Source organism: Castor canadensis, chromosome 10 (genome assembly GCF_047511655.1).
Source record: "Castor canadensis chromosome 10, mCasCan1.hap1v2, whole genome shotgun sequence".
Classification (NCBI taxonomy): Eukaryota; Metazoa; Chordata; class Mammalia; order Rodentia; family Castoridae; genus Castor; species Castor canadensis.
In genome coordinates, this window is record NC_133395.1 from 76118831 (window position 1) to 76145991 (window position 27161).

A 27161-nucleotide genomic window follows, 5' to 3' on the forward strand; every position below is an offset into this window, starting at 1 on the left:
AAGTGAACATTAGACTCTGTGACAACTCCTAAGAAGGTGAATAGGTTTACAGGGTAGTGTTTGAATGTGTGTGTGTTTCTCACGCAAAACACTGTACATTTGTTAATTTTAGTACTTTGGATTTCCTTGAGTTTTTTGTGTTTAGTAGGATTTGAGAAAGAACCTATTTGAAAGGTTAGCCTTCTTTCAGAGTTAAGATTTGTGGGAAGAAGAGGAAAAAATGTTAATTTGGGGGCTGTCAAGTCTGATGGATTAAAATTGAACAGAGTATTGAAAATATTACCAATAGCAATCACAATTTCATAGTTCTTAAAGGTTGGAGTTTTGCTTAAGTGTTTGCATTTTTCTTTTTTTTGGCTTAGCAGATACATATTCTGTAACTAACAAGTCTATATATATATATATATATATATATATATATATATATAGTTTTTAAAACAGTTGTAAATCACGGGAATTGATTGTGCTCAACAAGGCCTAGTAGGAACTAGCAGAAGATAAATTACCCAGTTTATTGAAACAATGTGCTAATGTCTGTCCTTACTCCTTGCTAAACTTCCTTTATTTATATGCTTCTCTGTAAAAATAAATTTGCTATAAGAACTTGGAGTGCTTAATTTACAGTCTTAACAAATGCATGTCTAAGTTGTAAATATTACCTCCATCGTCAGCATCTGAGAAGACACCTCCTGAATCTGATTTATGTTTACATATATATTAATATTATTTGGAATAAATGATAGTCTAGAATTACAACTGAATAACATTTCCCCGTGAATCTATAACCTCAAATTTTTAGCAGCGAGTTTGTTTTTTTGAAAAATCTTTTGCCTGAAGATACTTTTTTTCCAGCTTCCCTTCTTCCTACAGGGCGTTCTTGGGGGGAATAAAAACAAGAGCCTTCATTAGTCCTGTGAGTAATTGTATTGGACTGGGAGGAATGGCTCCCTCACTGGTCTGAGTTTAATGCAGTGAGAATTTTAGAAAGTCCTCAGAACTCATTTGCACCTTGATTCAGGCCTCCTTGAGTCTGGCCTGGTGCGTGAAGGCCTTACATTTCTTGGGTGATTTTGAGTAGGGACATTGCTGGGGGTTAGTAACACTCCCCACCAACTCGAACCACTCTGCTCTTGTCCTGGCTGCCCTGTACTGTCCTCTGGTGGGTTCTGCAAGGGAGGTCTTGCTCAGTCACCCTGCATAGCCTTCGAGTTAGACTTGGGAGCCTCTTAGGGGCTGCTGGCTCCTGACATCCAGTGGGGTCTCTTTCCAGTGAGTATGCCATAGAAAGATGGACCAGTTTACCCTGAGGCGCACTGGGAGCAAGGACAGAGGGAGAGGATGGGTCTCTCAACACTTAGGCTTTGTAGGAGTTAGCAGAGCTGCCCCAAATGAAAATGAGTACGACGTCTTTGAACTAGCAAAACTGCAGGACCTACCTGACTATGCGTGTGGCCATGGCATATGCCTTTGCTCATGCTGTGTGGCCTGAGGGCCATGTCCCTGGCTAGGTCTAGACTCTGTGAAAGGTTGTACCTACAGGTGCGAACCACACACCTGTAAACATTAAAATCTAAACCTAGGAAGACGACTAACTGCGGTGCATTATTTCTAGAAACAGCACATGACACAGAAAGCATTTCCATTGTGGTGCACAGTGGGTGGAAGTTTTGATATGACTTTTCATTATTTCTATTTCTCCTAAATCATATCTAAAGAGCGTACAAGCAGTACATGGGTAGGGACTGGGCAGATATATCCCAATAGAGACAGGCAATAGGATTGAAGAAGGGAAAACACTTTTGGAAACATAGTTTAGTCCTTTGTATAATGAGATAGTGCCTTTCATACCTGTAAGTCCAACTTGGGGTGTGTTGTAGCTATTTAGACCAGCATGTGTGCACAAATCCTCCTGGGGTGGGGGGGTGACTTGTTGAAATGCATGTTCCTATTCTGGGCGATTCCTGGGGGGCTCTGAGAGATTACATTTCTAACCAGGCTCACTTGGAGGGGCAAGTCCCTGGACAGTGCTGGAACCCTCATAACTCAGGAGACCTGGATTTACAGAACTTGGGTCACATTTGTCTTTGTGTCTCCTGCACCCATAGCAGTGCCTGGTATGGAGTAGATGCTCCAAAAGTGTCCTTTCAACTCACCTGGAGGAATTGTGCCCATGGGCTGGGAGGGGCACTGGGGACCCCTCCCACCATGAATGTGTGTGCATTCATTTCTGAGTGGTCTAGTTATCTATTTACTGCTCACTGCTGATAGGAAATGACTGCAGAGGTGGGGCTCCTGACAGTGGTAGAAAGTGATAGCCCGGGATCTGGCAGCAGGAAGGGGAAGAAAGACATGAGAACTTAATAGCCACCAGGTTAAGGATGATTGTGTTGAGTGGTAAGTGGTTCCTCTCCTTGCAGGAAGTCTGTGCTCCATGACTGGCTGCAACTCCATGCCTCAGTTTCCTCATTTGAAAATGGAGAAAGCCATAATCCCCACTTTGTAGGTGGTTTTGAGAGTAAAGCTTGGGAACGGTCTGCAGGCCAAGTGCTCATTAAATGCAGCCTGAATTCGGATTGGTGTGGACCAAGTTAAGCTTCAGTCTTCAGGGAAGTTTCTCCTAGAAGAAAAAATCTCATTCCCGAGGTTGCACATAAATGTGTCCTTGCTTTGCTGGTTAAAAAGTAGTTGTCAGTTACCATGCAAAGTGTTGTTTCCAGAAGTCTGAGGGCTGGTGAAATGGGCCAAGGAGAGGTTGCTACTTGTTCCCTCTTAGTCAGGAAATTCTTCATGGAAGAAGTGGATGTCAGGAGGTTTCTAATTAAGATGAACTTGGCTTGGAGAGGGGCTGATGGGCATGGCACTGCCAGAGCTGGGCATGGGATGCTGTGTTCCAGAGTCCCCTGCTTGGAAGACCTTGAAGCAGGGTGCCACTTGGAAGAGATGGTGCACATTTGGACGTATGCTCGTGGCTTACTTGTGCTTGGTTCTTAAAGTCTCAGGAAGGGATGACCAGAGGGAAAGGGTGCTTGGCATGGTTTCCACCCACCACAAACTTCCCAGAGGCAGTGGACTCTGCCAGGGAAAGATGTTTGACTTGGAGCCTTAGACTAGCCCTTGGCTGTGCTTGCCTGTCATTGAGTTCAAAGTTCTCTGCCTGGCACATGAGTTGGCATAAAGAATTACAAAGAAAGAAAGAAAGCGAAGGATGTTTGCAGATCTTAGGCTTCTCCAAGTGTTTCACTACATGTGCCTATGAAAACATCCAGAAGGCCTCTGAAATTCCTTCTCTGAGTGACTTTCTTGTACCTTCTCACAGGAAAATGAAAGTAGGGATACAATGACAATGGAGAGTTATGAAGTGCAGGTATGTGAATTTATTTTGGCTGTTATTTGGTTCCTTAGTTCATATGCTCATCAGAAGACTTTCTGTTAAATAGAATGTAGGAAAGTTATTTGTGGAAAAAGAAATATAAGTAAGAAAGATGACAACAATTAAGGAAATGTCATTTACATGTTTCTTCAAATCTTGGGACTTGTGGTCTCTTCTGTAAAATGTGAGCCAAGCCCAGACTTTCTAGGGAAGGCTCTGGATGGTGGTGGTGATGGTGGTGTTGGGAGTGAGGGGGTTTAGGATTCGCCAGGATTTGCTCTGTGCCCTTTAGTAGCTTGTGAATTTTGCTCAATGCATGGGATTTTATAAATATCCCTTTGTGGCCTTGGTTTTTGGGAAAGTCAAATTAGTTTTTATGGTACTTGCAGGAATTCCAAGGTGGTTTACAATCATCTTCTTATGTTTTTTAGTCGCTACAAACATGCACACATTGTGTTACTGGACAGTTAAGATTTGAAAACACTTCACACAGGTGAACCTTTGCAGTTGGGCTCATGGACAGCCACCCTGTTTAACAGCATCCCCCACCTTGCTGGGGAGGAAAACTGAGTTAGATGGAGATGTGTTGTGTTCAGTGCAGCAGCCCCGTGGGAAGATTCAGATATGTTTAAAGGTGTGAAAGAATGCCTTTGAAGGAGGAGGATATGCCACACATCTTGAGGAATGTACTCTGCCAGTGTTTGTGCATTGTTTGAATTGAAGAAGGTATCATGATTAGAGTAGATCTCAAGAAGGGGATGTGTTGGGTCGGGCTTGGTGATTCAAGCCCATAATCCCGGCTGCTCAGGAGGTGGAGGTAGGATTGCAGTCCCAGTCCCTGGCAAAAGCGTGAGACCCTATTTGAAAAACACACTAAAATCGAAAGGGCTGCGGTGTGGCTCAAGTAGTAGTGCCTAGCAAGTGTGAAAGAAGGGGATGTGCTGTAAAGGTAGTAGATCAGATGTGGTGAAGCAGAGGAAGGTTGGTGTAGGAGTCCTGGACTCAATGAGGCTCAAAGGGGCCTTGGAACCTGAGAATCTAGGAAAGTCCCCTCTTTTGTTCCCTATTGCCCAGCACAGGGCAGGGGGCACTGCTGTGGACTCATCACACTCCCTTCCAGGTGAGGTGGGCTCATGGTGTGCCTCTACCCCAGACTTGACCCCTGTCAGTAGATACGGCCTGGAAATCCAGAGCCCTCCACACCACTGGACCAGCCACACACTCTTGTGACCCTGGGCAAGACACACATGCTCAGGACCACGCTCTCTTGGATTTGGAAGGGATTGCATTAGGAGTCTACTTTATTTTGTGTTTCCAGCCCTAGACAGGAAAGCAGTGACATCTCATGACTGTGGATCCACCTAAGACACCGTGAATTTTGGTGACCGTACTGTGAAAGTGTGTGTCACATGGGAGCAGTGGTGATCAAGTGTGGTAGAGATAAAGACAGCCGTTGAAGAATTTCTTTGCCTGTGTTAACCCAGAGATGTCCAGCAGGACACTGGTGCAACTGGAAGGGGCAGAATGGTTCTTGTAAAATGTAAAAAAGCACCTGGTACCAGCATCCACACCGTCCAGCAGATGTGTGCTCCCTCAGGGGAATACTCCAGGAGAACTTAATGCCCATCAGAATGACACATTTTCTCAGTGCTGCTGTGGAAAGCATGAGGGTCTCAGATGCAGCATTTCACAGTGTGATGAAACACTAGTGGACGCTTATCCATTCCTCATAAGGCCAGCCGATTCCTGGTGTCAGGTCTTGGCAACGGCAGTGTCCTGTTGTTCAGGGCGTCTCTGGGGAAAGGTTGGAATGTTGGGATAGACCATGAGAAGTTTCAGTGCCAAACTCTGTCTAGCTTATTAGCTGATTGTACATCAAAATGTATACAGCCCCCATCAAAGGCAAAGGAACAAACGTTTTTGTGTTCAACCATCCTGCTTGGATTTTGGTGAAGTGTTTCAGTGGCAGCAGCCAAAGCTGGGCTGAGCTACCTAGAAAGAGCTGTCCTCTACCTGAAACGATCCTTTAGAAAACCCTTCACAGTGTTCTCGTTCTGCATCTCCCCTGCCCTTCGGAGAAACAGACATTTTTCCCTAGCGGAATACAGAAAAAAATAAAATTAAAAGATGAGAGAAGATGTTTTTGCCTGCTACCAGGAACTGTGCAGAGAAAGGCAAGGATCTGGAAGGAACGCTTGGATCTCAGAACGAGAGGACTCTGGACAGCCTGGGGGCTGGGAACCGATACCAGGGATACCAAAGGGTCACTGTCTAGCACTGTCCAGCGGATCCTTGGGCATGGAGCACTCAGAGTATCTGGTACCCAGTGTTTGCCCAGGATACCCACTATTGACTCACTAGCCCTCTCTGAACTTTCTGGAAGAAATAGTTGTTCCAACTAAATTGTTCCAGGTTTGCCTTTTCTCCCTTTTGTACCTGCTCCTTGGCTTTCTCTGGACACCAGGGCAGACTCAGCCTAGAGACAGGGTGGAGTACCAAGCATCTTTGATCATCCTCGACATTTTGCCCATGGTCCTTTCGCTTTGCCTGATCAGGTGTGTTCTGAGTGTGACAGGGCATTATTTTTACACATGCAGATAAGTGGCTGTCAAAACGACACACCTTTGCACTGAGTGTGCTCCTAGTTCACAGAAGGTTCACAGGAAGACAAAGGATGGTAAATAGTCCGATCTGCAAAAAGACTTCAGTTGTGCAGCCGAGTTCAGATGTCTTCAATATCTGCTTTATGGACAGAGATCTGATAAGGGCTGTGTTACAGAAGAGGGAAATTTCTTGTTTGCCAGCCCAGAGAAGCCTTGGCTTTCGTTTGGAGATGGCAGAAGCATTCTTGAGAGGGCTGGCTGGAAGATTTAAGAGACTGAGGATCGGAGATGTGATCAGTTTCAAACTGCCACGGGCTACAGCGAGGGGAGCCACAGACTTACCAACCAGCTCCAGATGCCACCTGTGTTCCTTGTCAGGATTTGAAATTTTTTAGAATAAATAAAAAGCAAATAGGACTTTACATGGCTGTAACAGACTGAACTGGGGGAGTAAAGGGAAAAAGGGTTATGGATGGTAACCAATGGCACATGGGACTAAGGATATTTGGAGTTGATTATGAGTCTTTTGACACTGTTCCCATGGGACATGCCCACCCACAGAGGTTGCTTTGTGAGCTTCTGGGTGGTGTAGACTGAATTTGACTGGAGTAGTATTTCTTACGTTCTTGGCTCCTCAAACATAGGTCACATGGGGTTTTGTTTGGAGAAGAGCGGGGAAAACTTGGCATTCACGACACCCATCTGAGCCGTCTTGTTTGCTTCTGTTGAGAATTGTAAAGGGAGTTACACCCCAGGTGAACACTGCCATGTCATCTGACTTAGGAATCCTCTCTTGGAGATTTGCCTCAGTCTTCCTAGGGTGTTCTTTTCCTTGTGTGTCCATACTTGAGAATTCTCAGAGCCCTGCTTCCCATCCAGTTAGTGTCACTACTCCTGTCCTGGGCATTCTGCGTCCTTCATAGCCTTGCCCACCCCCAGGTGTCCTGCTTGGCTCACCATGACAACCCATGGGTGGGAGAACAGTTAGAGCTGGAGTCCAGCCAGGTCACCAGCAGTGCTGTGGTGCTAAGACGCTGTCAGAAGCAAAGTCTGCTGGAGGGAAGGTGGCCACTGAGATACGGGGAAGGGAGCCTTCAGCCGATCTCACTGTCAAGTTCATTGCACCATTAGCCACCTCAGACACAGTAGAAGAAGACTATTAAATATGGAATTTTATTTGAATTCTAAAATTAACCTTGTGTGTACCCAAGATAAGGTGATTTGTAAGGTTTCAGATTGACGCCAAGTTTGAAAAAGTTATTATTAAGAACAAAGACTACATGTGGAATCTAAACTTTCAGGCCATAGCATGAAAAACTCACAGATTAGCTTGTACTTAAACTTGTGTGTAGCCTAACTCTTTTAACTGTACCCTAAAACACTTGAGAGTTTAGTGGTAGCCATATGGTACATCTGCTTTATACCACATAGTATTTAATAACACTCAATAGCTAAGTCTACCTTTCAATGATCCAGGCTCTTTTTGTTTGTAAATTCTACACTTGGGCAGTTTGGCAGAATGGACAGTAAGTAGCAAAGCAAAACCAGGTTTCTTCTTTAGAAATTGTAATTTACAGAAAATAGCATAAGTTCAAAGCAGTATACAGTATTATCTTTAAAAATATATATTTCTTCCTTTTTTATTTTCCTTCTTCCTTCTTTGAGTTCATTGTTTCGATAAGGTATCATGGGAATTCTTCCAGCATAGATCAAGAGAAATTGGCCCTGGTTTGAGGAATACTTTAATGTGTAAGTAAGAAAATTGTGTTCTTAGATGTTTGCTTGGTTAAGTGCTCCTGCTGCCCTAACCAATGGTAGCACAGTTACACAGCAGGGCACAGAAAGAACCCATCCTGAAGCAGCTTTGCTTAGTGTGGGGGAGGTGCCTTACTTCTCTGCAGTGTTTATGTGAATCTTGCCATGTGCTCCATGGGGTGAGGTAGCAGGTGCTTTGTTCATTTATTTGGTTTAGGCCCCTGTATAGATACTTGTGATTTGTACTGCAAATAGTCCTCAGCAGACAGACTGGTTAAAGAGTAAAGAATATTAGGTTCTGTGTACTATTGGAAAGCATTGAGATTTATCCTCGTCTTTTTGTTCTCACATAACGTGAGAGTTCACATTTCAAGACAGGCTCTGTGAAAAGGGCAGCTGCATCTACTTTTTTCCATTCCACAACAAATACTGGTGGAGTGCCCTTCAGTGCTATCTGAGTTACCAAACTTCTTGCCCTTTGGGTCATAATTCCCTGCAGTTCTGCAGCTATTGTGATAATGAATGGTTGGCCTAGAACCGTATTTCATGAGGTGAAATGTCAAACTCTTACACTTGTTCCCATCTCTTTGCAAACTAAGATCCTACTATAAGATAAGCTGCTCACACTTTTACTAATTAGATAATCTAGTGAGCTGTTTTCAGTCCTCACTTCTGTGTCTCTGAAATATTTCCCATGCTGGGTCATTCCTTTTTTTTCAGATCCTCCCCCTTTCTGGTAATTGAAGGAGGCTGCCTGTAGGCACAGCATATTGGGGACTTGTCAAATAAGGAAGTCATTACCTGTGAGCTTGATCTGCAGAAGGTGCCTTTGCAAAGAAGTGATCTGTGGAGGTTGATCTGTAGAAGTTGGGGTTGATGTTCTGGGCCTAGGAAGGTGGTGGGGGGCAAGCTGTCAACAGTAAGATGTAGTAGCTAGGATTGCAGGTGTGAGACACCAGTGCCCAGCCTGCTTTTGGACTCTTTGAACAAGTCCAGGGTGGTGTTGAACTCACGATCCTTCTGCCTCTGCCTCCCACATGCTGGAATTACAGGCGTGCGCCCCCATGTCTAGCTTGACAGCACTTTTTTGATTTAAGGATATTTTGACTTTAATTTAGGAACATAACTGTTTTATCAGAGCTAGGTCATAGCTTCTCTTTCCAGCCCCACATACTGAGTGGTTGTTTTATCAGAGCTATGTCATAGCTTCTCTTTCCAGCCCCACATACTGAGTGGTGGCTGCCAGTCTCCCAGCCCTCTGTCTTTCTGACATCCTTCTGAGGACTCTGTGCTTTTTGGTATGTCTTTTCTTCCCAGTTAAATCATCCCCCATCCCCCAGGGCAGGGATCCCATCGGTACCTTTATATGTCATTCACAGTTTCAAACAGTGTGTGCATGGAGGAGAAAACCCTGTAAATGACTCTTGGGTAAAGGGTCCTGGCTCTTCCCTTGGGGGCCTGGGTCCTGGGCTGGTCCTCTGGGCTGCTTGGTACAGGTACAACTCAAGGTAGACCAGATGCTCAGATATTGTGCTGCCCTTGGCCCTGCTCAGGAGCCTCCAGGCAGTTGCCATGCTTGGACCAGTTGCCTTGTGGTGTCTGCATCACACACATCATCACAGGTAGTCTCAGGTCTGGTCACTGGGTGCCTCTGGCTGCTGGCCACCTGGCATCCTACCCGGTGACATTTCACTTTGACCTTTCCTTTGAAGAAGGTTTCTGAAGCAACATTGTACATGTAAAGGTCAACAAAAAAAGTGGATGATATGTGGACAGAAATGTAAGTTAAAAGGCAGGAAGTAAGGTTGCTTAATATAACCAGGTTGGAGGGGATGAGCCAAAAAAAATGCCCTTGAAATTATTCTTTAATCATTTGTCTTTAGAGATGTAAAGCAGGGCTTGGAAAACAAACATTTCCATTCAATGTATACACAGTTTGGCAAAACAAATAATCGGCTTTGTGAGCCTTCAGACCTCCTGGCAGGAGGAAAGTGGCCTCTCTGGGCTGGGGATTCTTTTTCCACCCAGAGTTCAGATTGAGAGAAGCTAGAGAAACTGCCCTGTGGTAGAGCAGGTGAAGGCAAAGAATTTCGTTTTCTTAAGGAAAGTTCAAGCTTCCAAATTTGTCCCAAGAGCCAGCTGAGATCAAGAGGCCTCTGGTGGAGAATGACCCACCATGGATGGCTTGGATTCACTTCCTTGAGTCTGAATGGCAAAGGCTTAGACTCAACAGTGGCCACAGTCACTGCCAGCATACACATGGTCAAGGCATTCAAATGTCGAAGTACTTTAAAACAAAACTCTGGGGTAAAAATTGTGTGGTAATCAGTTATGCTTTTATAATCCTCCTGTTTTGTTTTTGTTTATAGTTGTTTAAAACCAATTTTAATATCCCTGGATAATGGCCTCAAACCTTCTACCACTTGAATTAGGGTAGATGGGCATAAATCAAAGAGTAACTTTGGTCTTTTTTTTTTGGCAGTGCTGGGGTTAGAACCCAGGGCCTCATGTACACTAGGCAAGCACTACACCTCTGAGCTACATCCCTAGCCCCAGTAATTTTATTTTTTATGTTGAGGTGGTGTGAGAATATAACCCAGTTCCTTTTTTTTCCTCCCAGGATCTCACATGTAGGTGTTTTATCACTGAGTTACCTCCCCAGCCTCTGTTTTTTAAAAACTGTATGTTTAGTGCTTTGTTGATTAGAAGCACAGTTATTTTGAGATACTTAATCTTTGCAACAACAACTAATAATAATATTACAAACATACAGAACCTACTGTGTGCCAGGTGCCATTCAGTGCTTTTTTAGGCATTAACTCATTTCAACCTCTTCATCTTGCAGAGGAGAAACTGGAGCCCATATTTTGAATCCAGTTTAACCTGAGATTTTAGCTTCTGTCTTGCCTCTCTGTCTCTTGGTCCTTAGAGTAGGAACAAGGCAGGGGTTGATGGGGTGAACGTAAGTCATTATCCCTGTTTCTCATGGTAAAACCGAAACAGAGACGTGGAATGGCTTGCCTAAGATCATACTGCCAAGGGTAGGCAGGAGTTCTGACTTCTTATCAAATCAGTAAGCAGGTATAAAATAAGACAGAATTTTTCCATTCAGTGTGCACTTGGTTTGACAAATCGATAATGTAGCTTGGCAGGCGCTGCAAGCCCACGGCAGGCTCCAGTATCCTTTCCACACCAAGTCCAAGACGAGGAGGCCAGGGGAGGGTCCATTTCATTTTATGCTGTTAGAAGCATTGTGAACAGAACTACCCAGGACTCCGTAGTGCTAGACATTTTCACCTTGTTGGCTGGTCCAGGCACTGTACCTTGTGTGGATGAGGCTATCAGGGAGCTTCTGTGTTAGGTGTGAACATTTTTGTCTTTGTTAACTGGTCAGGACCTGGCCAGCTTTGGAGGTGGATCTGAACTCCCACCCATCCCCACCCTTGCTCCTTTGAAAACACCGTTGGGATGACATCCACCCAGCCTCGTGGGCTCAGATAAAGCACAATGAGCACTAGTTGAGGTTGTTTTCTCACTTTTGAAATGAGGGTCAGTATCTGATTTTCTGTGTATGTGAAAGACTAGCACTGTGTCTGCAACATACCACCTACTCAGATGTCATTAAATTGAGGAATTTTGAAAAATCACTTGTTTTGCTAATGCAACGTGCTGTTCTAACTGATGACTAGACTCTGGATATTTTGGGGAGTGGGGTAGTGTTCTGGCATAACTTGAGAGCAGCCTACTTTAGAGGGTGGAGATCTGTTCAAGGTCCCCACCAGCTTTGAGCTTGTGTGGTCAAGCCATCATCCTTGGGGTAGGCCTGCATGTGCAGGCTGACAGTAGCAGCCACCACAGACAACCAGAACCACCATCCCCAAGGGTGTAGCCATCAGGGGCCCTGCCTGGAGCAGATGGCATTCTCAAATTGGCTAACAGGAAGTAAGTTTAACGAGGCAGGGAAGGGTGTGTGTGTGGTGGGGAGGGAGGAGTACCGCCGAGTAACCCAAAACCCCAACTCCTGGAAGAGAATGGAGGGTTTGGTGACCACAGCCAGCCATTAGGACAGGTGATCTTCCATCAGACACCCTGTAGTGGGGCCCTATATTTTCACCTCTGTTCTCTCCCCTCCTCTCCTTTGGTTCTCAGAGAACCAGGCAGCAGGTCGGTGAGCCTCAGAGTTGGAAGGGTGGGTGGTCCATTGGTGAGTCACTCTGGGGCAAACAGGGTATGATTTTAGACATTGGCCATGCCAGGTGTCCTCAGTTGAGCTGAGAACAGAAACAAGTTGAATTGTACAGCCCTATACTTTTGTTTGCTTTAGACAAGACTCAGTTCTTAAAATGTCAAGATTAGTGCACAGAGGCTCAGTTTGGAAGCGTTGAGACTGGTGGCTTCTTTGGTAGTCTTCCTTCAGTTAGAAGCCTGGAAACGGTGTAATTGGAGTTGAGCTGCCTGGTGGTGAAACAGAGGCCCAGACTAGCTTAGGGCTTAACATATAGGTCAGTAAAGGCCCTATTACAAATATCTTAGGCTTTGTGGGCCACATGTGGTCTGTGTCACCATATAGCCACCATCATCTTCTCTCCTCCTCCTCTTCCTAATTTATGTATGTATGTATTTATTTAATTAGCGATACTGGGGTTTGAACTCAGGGTTTCAAGCTTGGTAGGCAGGTGGCTTGAGCCATGCCGCCCCTTCCTTTTGCTCTGGTTATTTTGGACATAGGGTCTTGCTTTTTTGCCCATGCTGGCCTGCCCAGCTTTCCCCATTAAATTGGGGCCTCACAAATTTTTTTGCCTGAGCTGGTCTGGAACTGCAGTCCTCCTGATCTCAGCCTCCCAGATAGCTTGGGAGTGACAGACGTGTACCACTGTGTTCAGCTACTGGTTGAGATGGGGTTTTGCAAACTATGCCCTAGCTGGCCTCAAACTGTGATCCTCCGGATCTCAGCCTTCCACATAACTAGGATTATAGGCATGAGCTGCCGGTGTCTGGTTTGTTACTCTTATTTTTATTATAAACTCTAGAAAGTAAAGCCATCTTAACCTGGTGTCAGTACAGCAATGGACCAGGTACCATACTTTGCCAATTCCTGGGCCCCATCATGGTCATGCAGAGTGTGCCATGTGTGCTTCTGTCTGTGAGATGATTTTAGGGAGTGCACAAGTAAGTGTTTTTGTTTGAATGCTATGTTAAATTCTAAAGTGAATTAGAAAAAAGTAGATGCTGGGCACACCAAACACACCCTACCCATAGGCCAAAGCCCTCAGGGTCCTGCCGGAAGCACCTGGCCCTCAGATTGAGTAATGGAGGTGAGTTTAATATCTGACTTCCAATAATTAGGGTGCTGATCCATTTATGAGATTATGTATATAATCTCTTAAAATTATGTACATAAGTTGTAAAGTGTTAAAATTTTAAGTGGTAGACTCCGTTAAGGAGCAATGTTCATGACACAGTGCACATGCCACACAGACTGTGGATTGGAGGGGATTAGACCATCTTCCTTCCTTCCCAGCACTGCACGCCTTAATGGTTTTGTATTTCGCCCGTGCAGTCTCTTTGGTCCATTTCATGTAAGAGGGCAAAGCTGTCTTTGCATTGAGTCCTGATGGACAAATGCCAGTTGTGTGGGGTGCTCAGCCCTCTCGCCCCTGCAGGGAAGAGCAGTTCCCTGCCTTCCTCCCCTTGGGAGTTCTGGAGCATACGTCAGTCCCAAGCCTAGGACTTCCCCTCCATGGCATGCACATGCCGTGTTCCTGTGTAGAACTGCAGCACCCAGCTAGTGATTTAGCCTCAGGGGAACAAATTACTCTTAAATCTATAGAAGCACAGCAATTCAGAGGCCAAGGCTTGCGAGGACTTGGTTAATTTCTTTTGGTAATTACAGGGCTGGCACAGGCAGCCTCCTTGTTGGATTTCTTAACCTGGACCCGTGCTGTTCTCCTGGGCTCCAGGCCACATCTGAGGCTCATACCAGCGTCTTTAGTTACCAGCTTCTTTGGAACTGCTGTGCTGTTCCAGGCACATCCACACCCATGGGAGAGGGAGAGGCAGGCTGATACCACCTGCTGCAAGTTGTACCCAGCAACTGCACACACCTAGGAGTGTTGCAGGAAGTTGCCCGTAGGTGTGCCTTGGCAGCCAAAAGGTGGCGACCAAGCCTTGTCTGTAAGGAAGCATTCTGCACATTCAGTGTGGGACACAGCCCTAAGTTCACCTCCACCTCACTGAGCTTGACGTGTCTTCCTGCTTTGCTGGTGGCTTTGCCTTACCCTTATGAAGCAGTGCTGTGCTATCTTACCACTTGATAAAGCTTTGGCTTTGTCCTCGCCACCTCTTAAAGCCATCCCATTTTCTCCGAGATCCTAAACCAACCACATACACAACCTGAAAAGAGGGGAGCCCCCTACCCAGTACTCAGTTTGGAAACTTAGAAACTACACGTATTTAAATTAACAAATGCTACTGTCTTCCTTAATGCCTTGTCGCCATGAAATACCTGAGCTCTGCATTCAGACTGGAATTAGTGTTCCTAGTGTAACCACAAAAGAGGAGTCTGAGTTGGTGGGGACGTGTATCAAACAGGAGCTAATTTCTTTCACATTTGTGAAACTCTCAAAGCAAATGGCTTTTGCACATCAGAAACAGCTTGTGCCAGTTGAGTGGGGCCTTGCCAGCTGCAGCCAGTCATAATTAATTGATTTTTCAGGGGTGGTGGCTGGTGAGAGTTTTGACTTGGAGCGGAATTAAAGTGTGTGGGATGCAGTGCTGCTGTAGCACCTGACCTGGTATAGAAGGGTCAGCTTGGGTGGGACTGATAGAAAAGGACCCTGGGGTCCCTACCTCCTTCAGAAAGGGGTTCCTCTTAGCTTTTGTGTCTTTTTTTTCCCAACAGCATTATTAAATATACAGTTTATGTGCTATGAAGTTTACTTGTTTAAAGTAGAAATTCAGTGGGTTTTAGTATATGCAAATGGTTATGCAGCTGTCAGTGAGTTTAGAGTGTTTTCACCTCTCCCTTTCTTTCTCCCCACTCTCAGGCAATGCTGATCTGTCCAAGAACTGAGAAAAGGGAAAAGCATCCTGAGAGAGAGCCCATGAGGCATGTTTGAGGGGTGCCATCCTTCCCAGGCTCCTCCAGGTCTCAGGTAGATGTGCAGGAGGCTTCTTTGTGGTGGTCGATTTTTCTGTCAATCCACAGGACCCTGGCAGGTGGCACTAGTGGATCCTGTGGACAAAGGGCTATGGGTCGTATTTACTGAGCCGTGGGAGAGAATACAGACATGGGGGTCAAAGTGTGCCTTTTGTTCTTAGAGAAAACTGTCATAGAGCTAGAGGAGCTCATTAAGAAGGTTGGCCTAGACCCTCCACAGCAGAGCCCTGACCTCAGCTTCCTCTTTCCCCTCTTTTGGGAGCCCAGTGCCTCGCTCTCCCTGGACTCTCAGGTCCTGAAACCTTCCATCCAGGTTTCCCCGATCACTCTGGGCTAGGTCTTTGGTTCTACCCTGAAACGCCCCCAGGCCTCTTCTCTCCCTGCTGCTTACTTTGGAGACCACCCTGCAGTGTTGTTGCACGGCACAGTTCACTAGTAGCTCTCATCTCATTAGATCCTCACTTCTTGGACAGCAAAGACTGTCGTTTATACTCTGTTGGTTGAGTCACTGGCAGACAGACACATCAAATGCCCAAATTCAGGACAGGCGCCACAGTCAACCTGAACAGCTCATTAATGAGATAATTCTTTTAAGATTCTGACACACCATGTAATTAAGAGCTGATTATTCACACGTCGAATGATTCCTCACTTAAACTGGAGCATTTCTTTAAATAGCAGCTTCCCTGGCTGCATTTATCTATTGTATTGTGTATAGCTCATCAGCTCTTTGGCAGAGGAATTTCAAAATGACCGCCAGGGGCCCGTGCAGTTGAACAGAGTGAAATGAAGAGAAAGTGCTTTGAAAAGTGCTTTGAAAACGTTGTTCTCACTTCATTCCTTTAGAAACAATTCTGTGAGCCTAGCAGTAGTTTCCTCTTTGGGAAAGTGAGGAAATTGAGATTCAGAATGATTTGACCCCCTCATTCAGACCAAGATCACTTTCAGAGTCTTTGCCTCCCTCATCCCCTGCATCTCACTCTATTTGCTATATGGGAGGATTGTCCTTAAGCACGTTATGGCCCATTGTCCTAGGGGACCAATTTTAGTAGTATGAACGATAACAGGGAGTTAGACAGGTTGGGATTAGATCCAAGACTCCACTTTATACCTCTCTATCCAGCAGGGTTTCCATATGTGAGGCGGATATAGTAGCTATATGAATTTCAATTTCAAAGGCTTACTGTGAGTAGTGAATGAGACCACACACCTGTAACACCTTACAGGAGGGCCCTGGTGCACAGTAGGTGTTTAATATAAACATCAGCCTCCTTTGTTATTATTGTGAGGGGCTATAGCTGATTTCAGGTGTACAGTTACCCTTGTGGGGCTAGAGGGAAATTAGGAGGCTAGTGGGAGAGAGTGAGCAAGTGTCGGGATGGGAATAAATGACCGAGTGGAAAGTCAACATATCCTTCCTCTAGTCTGGACCTCCTTTCCTCTTTCTCCCCACTATTTTCCAGCCTTCGTCATTTTTTCCTTTCATAGTGCAGGAGTGTTTCTGCATTAGGTGAGCAGTTGGTGCCTTCTGTCCTTCAGAATTCATGATTCTGTTTTCATGAATTATTACGTGTTAAATATGGAGGGTCATGCTATAAGAGGGCTGGAAGAATGGGGAAGCTGGCTTCCCCACCTGAGAAATACTGCCTCTCACCAGGTAAAGATGACCTTCCCTGACACACCAAAACACTGCCTTGCCATGACAAGAGGACTTTATAATAAACAGGCAAGTTGAGTTATTGACCATCTCTGAGTGTCGGCTTGTTTTCTGTGAAGTGGGGACAGGATGTTTTGCCAAGAGCACTACCACGGGGACACCTGGCAGATGCTGAGGGCTAGGCGGGCACCCAGCAATCTCCTCAGACTCTGCCTTTTGTCTGGCGGTTCGACAAGATAGCAGAGTTACACCTAGAAACGAGAAGCTGGATGAATACAGTAGATGCATCTCTGTCCACACTCCATCTTTAATCCTTTACTTGTCTTCATCTCCTGGCCTCTTAGTTATTCTCTCTCCTGGTTTGGGAATATCCAGGGTTCTTCTGGGGATGTGATGACAAGGTTTTGCTTTCTGGGGAGTACACACTCATTTGCAGACATTACTTGTAGTTGTTGGTTTTAAAATTTAAATAGTAAAAGGTTCTCTAACTCTCTTTTGACTCAGTAGAGCACCGTGCAGTTCCCAGCCCCACGTGGTGAGGCAAGGTTTCCCTGTCTTACACTGTGGATACGTCTTTGAGGGAGCTGCTCTGTGCACTGTAAGATGTTGAGTAGCATCCCTGGGTGGTGGCATCCTTCAGTCTGACGACCAAAGAAGCTGCCAGACATCTCCCTGGGGGAAGATCATCCCCAGCTGAGAACTGCTGCTCTTCTCAGCTCTCCCTTTCCTATTTAAGCCACCATCATCAGATTTTGAGCCAAGTGGCTTTAGTGAAGAATGGACCCTAGTGGTTTTAATTATTGAAGGGTTGAGGGTAGGATAAGATATCTCACTGTTATTCCTTGACTGCATGTCCTTTAGAGTTTGTAGTTTTTACCCTCTATTAACTATTGTAGAACCACAAATGTCTATATAGATGGTGTGGCTTCTCAAAGAGCTTTTACATTTAGGTTTTATTGCTGCCTTAGGGAGTGGATAGAAACTGGTGTAGGTCCCAAATAAAGGTGGGCTCAGGAGGGACATTAGAAATTAGAAGACCCCAAAACGATAACTATGTGAGCTAATGTACATGCTAATCACCCAGATTAAGTCATTCCACAATGTGCAATGTACTTCAAAATATGTGCTGCAAGTAGATGTAAATGTGCAGTATTATCTGTCAATACGAAAACTAATAGAAGTTAGAGGAGCCAAGATGCTAACATCGTCAAGTAGGCACTGAAATCGAGTGTGTGTTTGCCTGGGGAGCCTTGAATGGCAGCTGTAAAGCCACTGTCGTCATGTGAGACACTTATCACTGAGAGGCTGGTGAGCAGGAGTGTGTGGTGGTGTGATAAGTACAGAAGTCAGGAAGGGTGGATCAGTTGTAGCGTGACAGGTAAAAGAGTTTGGTTTCTGGTATGTCCAAACCTGCTCCTTTTGAGTTTATTTCAGTTGATAAGAGTCTAGGTAAGTCTAAATGTTAGATTGCATTATTGTAACAAATATAATCCATTCACAAAGAAATAAAGAGAAAGGTGTATGGCTCAAGTTTTAGAAGTTTTAGTCCACGATGGATGTGCTTCGTTGCTGTGGCCTGTGAAGAGGGTAGAAGTTTGTGCAGAGTAGAACTGCTCAATTCATGGCTAGGAAGTGACAGGGTTGGGGTCCCCTGCCCCCTTCAAACGTAGGCCTCCAGGGACCAGAAGAGTTCCCACTAGGCCCCACCTCTTAAAGGGTTCAGCACCCTCAGTTCTACTACAGGCTGAGGACCACACTTTTGATACATGGGCTTTTTGGGGGACGTTGGAAATCAAAACCATTGCACAGCATTACAAGACTGGAAAACTGAAGGACCAAGGGGATCCCTCCTATTTTCCTGTGCTCCGGCAGCCCTTTCAGAGTCACCAGTTCCTGGCATGTCTGCAGGCAGGTAATAAATGGGAAGGGACAGGAAGTCCTCCGGCTGCGAGTCCTCGGAGGTTAGTCCTGGGGTCCTTGCCCAGGCCCCACTCCTCATTATTCCACATAATTGTTTTAGGAGATTGGGGTGTGCCTCCTCCAGTTAGTATTTCAGCCATTTTTTATTTTTCAGAGGTGTTCCCAATACCCAGAGTAACCTACTCAAAGACATGGGTTTGGTCTTGTTAGTTTACTGGTACACCCCCAGTTTCTAGCACTCGCTCGCAGGAAAGGCAGCTATGTAAATTGCCCCAATGTTATTTTATGCTAAATAAAATAAAAGACACTTTTGCTGGGTCCTATCTGTACTTACTGGAAATATCTGACTTCTTTTGACTTAGGAATTGATCCGTGTGCATGCTTGCTGATGTTTTCAGTTATTTTATGCACATTATTTTCCTGGGTGTGGCATATAATGCAAATAAATTCTTTGCCTATGAGGAATAACATTTTCATTATCCTGCCTTCAACAAAGGAGTGGTCAAATCTGGAGAATTAGAATGGACTGTCAGGACATGCTTGGATGAAGGAATCGCAGTTCTCATGAAGCTACTCACTGTTCATTCCAGCCCTGTTAATCCTGATGCATTCATCCTGGAATGACTCCTGGCATTGACTGCTTTTATATCATGACAGGAAAATTTGACTCGAGCCAGAGACCCCATGGCGGGCTCCTGACACCCCGTGTACATTAGCACGGCTGCGTTCATTTCATTGGGCGGCCCTTCGAGCAGCGGTTTTCAGACTGTTGGGTCTCAGACCCTCTGTGCTCTTTCAGAGGCTCCTGAGGACTCCAAAGCCTTCTGCTTATGTGGGTTCTGTTGGCATCTACCACTCAAATTGTGAAGATTTAGAATAACTAGAAATAACAATTAGCACCCTGAAACTAAGAGCCCATTTATGTTAATATAAATGACATGTTGATGAAAAATGACAATTTTCCAAAACAAAAAAAAATCCAATGAGAAAGAGCAGCATTGTTTTACATTATTTACAAGTCTAATGTGTAGCTTATTTGAAGACAACTAGATCCTTACATCTGCTTTTGCACCCAATTAGTTTTGATACGTTGTTTTTGCTAAAGTATATAAAGAAAATATGGCTTCCCAGGCAGTGTGCACTTAGAAAGGAGAACTACTTCATTGGCCTTTCCCTTCCTCCCTCCCTTTCTCTCCTGTACCTTGTGCATGGTGGTTCTCTACCACTAAGCCACCCTAAAGCCCACAGTAGCCTTTTTAAATGCTTGTGGATATTCTTTTTTGATACTATACCAAACCTTGACAGGAAATAGTTGGTTCCACTGAAGAATCTGAAACCATCATCGGTGATGTTTTCTAAAATAAAAATGTTATAAAACAAATGGATGTTTTATATACTTCAGTCTTTTACCCATGCATGGTTCTGTTTCACTGAATTTTTGCTTTACTGAATCATGTAGGTCTTCTAAATGTTGCAACATTTCAGTACATATTTTAAAAAGTTATATTTGGTAATGTTCTGCCCAGTGTCATTTTAGAAAATGAAAAACTCAAGTTTTAAAATCTCAGTGGTGGATACAGGTTTTCCAGAATTCTGGCTTTTCTTGCAGGCTCACTTTATCATTGGCAGCAATGTCAGCTGTTCCTCTTCTACATTCTGCCCCTTTTATTCCAGAGTATTCCTCCTAAAAGACAGATCCTCGTCGTGGCTCTTGACTGCCCTCCCTCCCCTCAAGACTGAAGTACAAGCCAGGTGCCAGTAGCGTACACCTCTAATCCTGTCTACTTGGGAGGCTGAGATTAGGAGGATGGTGATTCAAGACCAGCCCGAGTAAATAATTCTTGAAACCTCATCTCCAAAATATCCAGAGCAAAATGGTCTGGAGATTTGATTCAAGCAGTAGAGCACTTATTTTGCAAGTATAAAGCCCTGAGTTCAAATTCGAAAACAGTAGTTAGTTTTCGTGGCTTAGCTTCACTCCTAGCCAGCACTGTGACACTTTTCAGACTTTTTTCAAACTTTTCAAAAGGAATAAAAAAAATTTTATTCAAAAAATTTTTTTTGGCAGTTATGGGGTTTGAACTTAGGGCCTCACGCTTGCAAGGCAGGCACTCTACCACTTGAGCCACTCCGCCAACCCTTTCGTTATTTTTTGAATAGGGTTTTGCTTGGGCTGGTTTGCAGTATGATCCTCCTACTTATGCTTTCCATGTAGCTGGGATGACAGGTGTGTGCCACCACACCCAGCTTTTATTGGTTGAGATGGGAGGGGGTGTCTCTCGAACTTTCTGCCTCTGTTGGACTTGAACCACAATCTTCCTGATCTCTGCCTCCCCATTAGTTGGAATTATTTAGACTTAAGCCACTGCGTCCAGCTCCACATTTTTTTTTTTAAAGTTGGTTACAGCAACTCAACCATCTTCCGTTCTGAAAGTCTGAATTGGCCCAAATAGAGGTGCTGGCGGGGCTGTGTTCTTTGTGGAGGCTCTAGACGGGGAATGTGTCCTGCCTTTTACTGCTTCCATAGGCTGCCTGCATCTCTGGGCTCATGGTCCCCTTAGTATCCAAAGCCAAAGACAGCTGGTGAAGTCTTTCTCAGGTCCCTTCTCTCTAATAGTGGCTCTTCTGTTCCCACTTCATTTCTCAGGACCTGTGCGGTGACAGTCCCCCCTGTCCCCACACCAGGAAATCTCCCTCTCCAGGACAGCTGATGAGTTCTTCTTCTTCCCCTCTGCAGATTGAGCAGACTGTTTGACCTGGCACAGTTATATGACATGGGCATCTCTGGGGGCCATTATCATGTGTCCTACTCAAGTCTCTACATCTCTGCAGTCTGTTTCCCTCTCCTGTGTTTGATAAAGTCATCTCCCAAATATTGCCTCATTGCCCAAGCCGGTCCTGGGTCCCTAGATACTTTCTATTCCACCAAGACGGACTGGCATGGAATCCTCACTTGGCACTCAGCTCACATACGGCACCTGGAGGTCTGTCCATAGCTTCAGACTTGAACCTGACCGAATGAGCCTATCTTTTCCCCTCGGTGCTCTCCATGTGACAAAATGTTGAGTACTGATATATAGATGGAGAGTTTCAGCTTTTCTGTAGGTTTGGGCATTTTCAGAATAACAAGTGGGAAGGAATGGAGTAGGAGTATAGAACCAATGTACCGAGGTGTCGGTGGGGTTAGAGCAGGCTTGCTGGTGTGGGGACTTGGGAGGCTACTAGTGAAGGTTCCCCAGCTCTCTCTGTTTTATATATGGAGCATTCGTGGCATAATGAGAATCCTCTCTGGGGTCACACTTGGTGCAGATCACACTGGGGCAGCTTCATTAAACCTCTCCAGCACCTAGCTGAGCACAGGAGCCTGTGAAAATGCAAATGGTAAGAGTTAAAGAACACAGCACTTCATGTGCCCCGCATCTGGAGGGCTGCATTCGCACTATGTGCTTCCAGTCCATTCCTTCTGTCACTGCAGGACCAAGTCCTGCGTTTAGTCAGCAGACTGTGCCTAATGCAGGACTCCATTGCCATTGGCTAGTTATGTGACTGAGTCGGACTGAAGGAACCAGCCAAGGTTTCTCTCCTTGCTGACTTGCCTTTTCAACTCCAGTCCCCCTGGGGCTAGAACAACCGTCTGACAGCTCTGCCTTGCATTCTAGGAGCCTGAAGCCCCATTGGAGCCTCCCGCCACGTCTTCGCTCAGGCCTGGTGATCCTCAGTGAGAAGGTGTTGAGTCCACACGTCCTATTCCAGGTATAGTTTTTCCTTCTTCACCCCAGCAGGTGACCTTCTCTTCTGTGCTAGAATACATTACTCATTCTGCCTATGTCATCTTTTTCTTTGTGAGGTGCTGGGGATGGAACTCAGGGCCTTGAGAGGGCTAGGCAACTGCTCCAGCTCCCCCACTGGGCCATATCCCAGCTCCATCTTCCTTTTTAAATTGCTAGGGTGTTGTTTTTCAGATCCATTGAGCCCTTTTCTCAGTCTCTACTGACCCAACAGAAAATAGGGATGCCTTTCATTTCAGTTTTTCTTACCTTCCTACATTTCTTGCAGTCAGACTCTTGCCTGTGACTGGCAAGGTCCTCTGCTCCGAGACCTACTCACCAGGGCACACTGGGGTGACAGATCAGCCTGAAGTCATTGCTCCCCATTCCTGGGCCAGTGTTTGTCATTCTGCTCTGCGCCTCTGGCTCCTCTGCAAGGCGAAGTGACAAGGGTGCATCAGCTGAGCATGTGCCTTTTTGACTTATGAAGCTTTGCATTTCTCAAGGTCAAAGCCTGATTCCAGTTTCCTTCTTGCTACAGAACTGCTTTGTCTTGCTCTTATTCCTTTTACTCTCCTTTAACTTCTCACTCTCATTTAAAAATTCTACCAGGTTTTGCCCTTGGGTTTCAGGCGGCTACACTGGTCATGTAACATGCCTGTTACATGGAGCCTGAGCACTCGGAGTGGGGTATAGGGTAGGGAGAGGTCAAGGCTGGCCAGGGAGGCTCTAGTCTCCCCTCTCTGTTTAAATTAGAGTAGCTCTCATTTTAATCTGGTTAGCAGGGGATGTGGAAAAAGGGGTTCTACTTAAAAAAACAACAACAACAAAGAAAGCCAAAACTTTAAAAGGCTATTGATTTGGGTTTTTTTTCCATAAAACTAGAAAGGTTTACTGAGCACAAGAGACTTCATTATCGTCACTGTTTCTTTCATCACAAAATATGGAGCTAAGTTATTTTTTCTCAGATGGCAATAGAGCACAGGCTGATGGGGAGGAGGGAAGAAGGAAGAGGGGGCATTCTTACAGTCACTCATAGCCATTCATATCCTTAATTCCATGGAATTAATGTCTGGGCTATATTAGGAGCCCATGCATAATCAGGATTGGCAGCTCACGTCAAGTCTTTAGTCAGAGGCCTTTGTAGGGGAGTAGCCAGTGACCTCTGCCACATATGAGCAACTCTGAGCAGGCTGTCCCAAAGTGAGAATTCAGAGGGAAAGAGGAGGGGCCCCATAAGCTCTAAGTGACGCGGAGGATTAGGCTATAAGAAGGCGCCCTGTTTATGAGGCTGTTGCAGCCTTGCCAGTAGCAGAGACAAAGGTGCAAAATTGCCAGGTGTGCTTTCCTGAAGACAGTAGGCAAAATTAGACCCTTGCCTGCTGGGAAGTGGGAAGAAGCTCTGTGCAGGATGGAATCATTGTGTGCCTGGCATGTGAGCCTCTGTGACCCTATTCTTTCCTTTTCATTTTAGGTACTTGGTTAGTAAGATTACTTAAATTAGAGAGAGTTCATTTTTAGTGCTTCCTCCTACTACCCCCACCAGATGTGTTTCTGCTGTCTTCACAGACTGAGAACATGGTCCTTGTTTCCTAACACAGGGCTGAGGTTGACATTGAAGGAAAAGCCTGAATCAAATGCTCCTGTTCTTCGGGGTTGTGTCGGCTTGTAGGGGGAGCTCTTGAGTGGTGGTTAGCTATGGGTCTTGAACCTTGTCTGAATGGGAGATTCACAGTGAGAATCATTGGGGTAGTTCACCACCTTGACGTTCATCCTTTCTTGTGAGAAGAGATAGAGACAAGGTGCCAGGTGATACCATCAATGACAAATCGGTGGCCTTAGAGTCTTGCCCTAACTTCCCTGTGTTCCTTGCTTATCACATGGCAAGAGAAGTTTTGCCATGAGGGCGGGCATCTTCATCTGTGCTGTTCCTGCTGCTTCCTCAGCCTCCAGAAGGAGGGAGGGCACATAGCAGGCACACAGTAGTCATGCAGATGGAGAATTATAAGCAGTTACTTCTTGCTTGCTTCTTCCTTTCTAAACTGTGGGAGCTGTGAGAACAGGGACAATGTGTGTCTCATTGTCTTCTGTAGCTCCTGTAAGTCCTAGTACCATGGCCCAGGTTAGAGACACAGCTTTTTAAAAAATGAAATAACAGCTGTTTAGTGTATGTCATTTTTCCAGAAGGAGGAAATTATTTTCAAATCATTATCAGCATAAGATAGCTGAGACCTAGAAAGCATAAGAAACTTGCCTTGGGTCACACAGCTATACTGTTAGATGCTAAGTGAAGCAGGCACCTTTGGGGGAAATTCCTATATTAATGCACCTTCAAATCATCCTTTCCTTTTGTTTCAGCTAAAACTTTTTGGAGAAAACCCAAAAAACTCAACACGCCAAGAGGCATTCCTGTCAAGGCAGAGACCCTTAAAGAGAGATGGAGGCTCTGTTTTTTGTGTTGTTTTTTTTAATTCCATGAGGGTTTAAAGAGAGAATGAGTGCAAACTCACTTCTTATCAGGTATGAGTGTTTGGACCACATATTTAATTATTTATTGTTGTGAATTAAAACAACACACATCTATTTTCTCAGTTTCCTCATGCCAGGAGTCAGAGCCCGACTCAGCTGGGTCCTGGGCTTGGGGTCCATGAGGCTGTAGTTGTTAGGTGCTGACCATGGCTCGGTTTCCATCTGGAGGCTCAACTGGGAAAGAATTTACTTTCCAGTTCCCTCAGTGGTTGGCCACATCCATTTCCTGATGATATAGGACTGCTGACCTGGCTGCCCTGGAGTCCACTTCAGCTCCTAGTTGCCTCATGTAGTTCTTGCTACATGGGCTTTCTTAGCATGGTCCCTCACTTCAAGCCAGTATGGAGGGGTTGCTAGCAAGGTGGATCCTTGATACAAGACCTACCCCTGGGAGTGACATCCCATCACCTTTGCATATGTTTCTGGGTTTGAAGCAAACTCTAAGCTCTAGGCATCCAGGGTTGCTGTGTTTATCTCTGGCTCCACCTGGTCCTCTGGTGTCTCCTGATCTTTGGTCATTCATTCAGTCAAGCATTCTGATCGAAGACCTTGTAATTGCCCATTTACTTCCCATACGTTTAAAGGAATTTCAGGCAAAGGAATCACATTGTTCTCTCTATTTGAGGCTATTCTGTCACCACATTGTTGGACATCTGCTCTGAGTGTATTACGTGGAAACCTTGTGCCTGGGAAGATGGCAGGTAGGTATTGCGGACTACAGACAGGCAAGGTGGTGAACTGCGTCAGAAGGTGTGATGTTACTTTCAGATTATAAATGCTCTTTCCTTTTGCATTGAGTGTCTGAAATTTTGGCCACCGGTGAAGTATGGTTGTTACAGGACAGGAAAACCTACCATGAATGTGGCATTTCCTGCGTAGGGATTATTTGTGCTTGACCTATACCATGTAGATAATTTCCATGGTAACCAGGGGCGTGTTGCCTGTGCGCAGGGCTCTTTGAGGAAAAAGCAGGGTCAGGAACAAATGGCAGGTAAATATGAAAGGTTATGGCATTTGCTTGTGCAAAGGTGCTTTATTAATCTAACTAAAATACCGTGCTTAAAAGCTAACATACTGATCCTCTACCAAAAAGAAGGCTGCATCTCTGAGCCCATGCTACATCTTTTTCTCAGGCTGGAGGGTTCAGAGAGGAACAACATTCGCTTCCCTCAGTGCACAAAAACATGTGCTCAAAAACATGACACCTGTCTCTCTTTATCTTTCTCCAGCCACCAGCTTTTTGAATAGTGTATGAACCAGTTCTTTTTCCTTAAGTCTATTCAGTGGAACTTATGTTGACTTTTCCACTGTAGACTAGTGTAAGAAATGGTTGGCTTTTTAGTCTTAGTTCCTCATCTGTTCAGATTGAGGCTCAGGGAAATTTCTAAAAACAGCTACAAGAGAGGCAAGGCCAAGTCTGTCAATTACAGATCCTTGACTCTTAGCTGTTTTTCTAAGTCCAATAAAAAGTGGTTGAACTCCTAGCAACTTAGGAGGCAGAGTTTGGGGAATCTCAGTTCCAGGCCAGCCCAGGCAATAAGTTCATAAGATCCCATCTCAACCAGTGCCGGGCACGAGTAGCATGTACCTGACATCTTAGCTATTCAAGGAAGCACCAAAAAAAAAAAAAAAGTGAAATCTCATTTCAAAAGTAACCACTGCAAAAAGGGCTGTAGGCATGGCTCAAGTGGTAGAGTACCTGCCTACCAGGCTTGAGGTTCTGAGTTTAACCCTCAGTACTGCAAAAAAAGAAAGAAAGAAAGAAAGAAACTAACAGCAATAACAACAAAAAACAGAGCGGGTTGAATATGGACAATTTTGTGTGGTTCAACCAGGTCAATATATAAAGTCAAATTAATAATGTGACAGCATTTTGGAATGAAGGTGTGGGGTATGCATATGGTGTAGGTAGTAGAGTTTCCTGAGTGCTTTCTGGGTTAGCCCTAGATGAGTTTCTTTAATGTTTGGAAATTTCCAAAAACACACAAACACAGAGAATAGCATAATGAAACTCCATGTACCTAGTTACCCACATTTCTTAGACTCTTGGATGGGTTGGACTTGCCTTTGGACTCTCGTGGCTTCCATTTGCCCTGCTTTTGATTTCATTAAAATGATTCCCTTTGTCTAATTTAGAAGCAATTCACGCTCATTACAGGAACAAATTGTCAAGATGCAGGAAATAAAAGACACTCATAATCTTTCAGAGACAACTGTCTCCACTCCCCTAGACAATCCTTTGTATACATTTTTGTTATTGTTTTTTAGGGGACACTACATGTACTGTTCTGGTACTTTCCCCCACTTTTGCCAGAGACATGTTACCTTCAACATCATATTTAATCTACCTGCCTTATCTAGCTCTTTCTTCCACATACCTTTTCCAAACCTCTGCTATCTG

The 27161-nt window shown here is 45.0% G+C and overlaps 1 protein-coding gene across 8 annotated transcripts in view; it reads left to right on the forward strand.

Moving 5' to 3' along the window:
* Positions 1–27161, forward strand: part of Slc7a1 (solute carrier family 7 member 1) — a 68037-nt gene that overhangs the window by 9063 nt on the left and 31813 nt on the right. For 4 of the 8 annotated variants that reach the window (XM_074043627.1, XM_074043630.1, XM_074043625.1 and 1 more), the window contains one exon: positions 22124–22217. The exons of 1 other annotated variant lie outside the window; for it this stretch is intronic. The gene's annotated coding sequence lies outside the window, so the exon portion shown is untranslated. Of the gene's footprint in view, positions 1–420; positions 14883–22123; positions 22218–24589; positions 24752–27161 lie in introns of those variants that run through there. 3 more of the 8 variants (XM_074043631.1, XM_074043626.1, XM_074043632.1) reach the window with 2 other exon arrangements.